Genomic DNA, 1,596 nt, shown 5'->3' on the forward strand with positions numbered 1-1,596 from the left:
TAAATGCAGGAAACACTGGACACTTACTAGAGCAGTAAGGAGTGGACCAGTTCTGAGAGGGGAAGACAAGAGATATAGTGGCCAAAATCAGTAGACATAGTGTCTAATGTTTATGACCCAAGGTTAGAGTGAGGAATGGATGGAGACCCACAAATCAGTGTCAGGAAAATAAACAGGCCATGGGTAAGAGAAAGCAAATAAGACACATTGCATGCACAAGTGCATTCACAGAAGCTTGCACAAACACGCGCGCACACACACACACACACAGAGAGAGAGAGAGAGGGAGAGAGAGAGGAGAGAGGAGAGAGAGAGAGAGAGAGAGAGAGAGAGAGAGAGAGAGAGAGAGAAAGGAGAGAGAGACAGACAGACAGTGTCTCTCTAAACAGGCCATTAATGGGGTGTCATCCTGGCTGGTTCCTTTTCTGAGCCATAGTGAACAATGCAACAATGATGCTGCATATCTGAGGATCCCTGCATCACATCAATGGATCAGACAGCTGTCCTATTTTACTCATTCTGAGGGACAAAATGGCTGGCAGCCAGTGGGATGGCCCCAGTTTCACTTCCCAGTATCAGTGTGTAAGCAACCATGATTCTCCCTGTCCCACCCATCGTTTGTTGACCTTGGTTTCCTTGTTACCTGTCATGGTGGGCAGGGCACAGGTCACATAAAGCACTTTAAATTCCTCTTCCAGGATGATGAGGATGGGGAACACTTGTTTAAGTATCTACATTTGAGGGTCTTCTTTGGAGGACCATGTCTTTAGTTTTCTAGCCCCTGTATTCATTTGATGACAGGGTTGGTGTGTGTGTGTGTGTGTGTGTGTGTGTGTGTGTGTGTGTGTGTGTGTGTGTGTCCACATGTGCACTCACGTGTGTAGTTTTATGTGGGTCAGTGGTGTCTGCCACAAGACAGAAGAGCTGGCACGGATGAAATAGGTTTAAAAATTCCAGGAATTCTCCTAATTGAAAAGTGTAGACATTAGTTACAACTCAGGCCTACTGGTCTCAGAACAAGTGACATGACATTTCACCAGGATGATGATGTCACTTAGGACAACACCTGAGATCCTCCCCCCCTGCAAATGAAGCATCCTAACTTCTCAGATTGAGCCAAAGGGCAGCCTTCTTCCCTGGATCTCACCTTACCTCACCCCATGATGTTTTGAAGTTCCCTGTTCACAAGGAAAAAGGTCCATGAGTTATTTCACCGAGAATCGTGAGAGCATCCATTTACTGGGCTGCAATTCTCCCAGGAAGAGTTTTCTCTTAGGAAGTGTTTCTTACTGGATCTTGGCACCATCCAGCAGGCTGGGTTTGAGGTTTCTCTGCAGGTTCTTAGCTTGCTACCGAAGATTCCGTTGGCTATTAATTGCACACTATATACTGCCCCTGACTTTGTGACTCTGGCTCTGGTCCTGGGGTTCCATATAATTTGTAAAACACTCACTGGACAAGCACTGTCGAGTCAGGAACCAAACTCCTGGCCTATGTCAGCTTTGATAGACTTTTCTTTGTGGTGTAACCCATGTGTGTCCTCTTGAGCAGCTCTCAGGTCAGTCTTAAGTGCATGTCAGGGTGTGAACTCAGGAT

Source organism: Rattus norvegicus, chromosome 7 (assembly GCF_036323735.1).
Source record: "Rattus norvegicus strain BN/NHsdMcwi chromosome 7, GRCr8, whole genome shotgun sequence".
NCBI classification, from domain to species: Eukaryota; Metazoa; Chordata; class Mammalia; order Rodentia; family Muridae; genus Rattus; species Rattus norvegicus.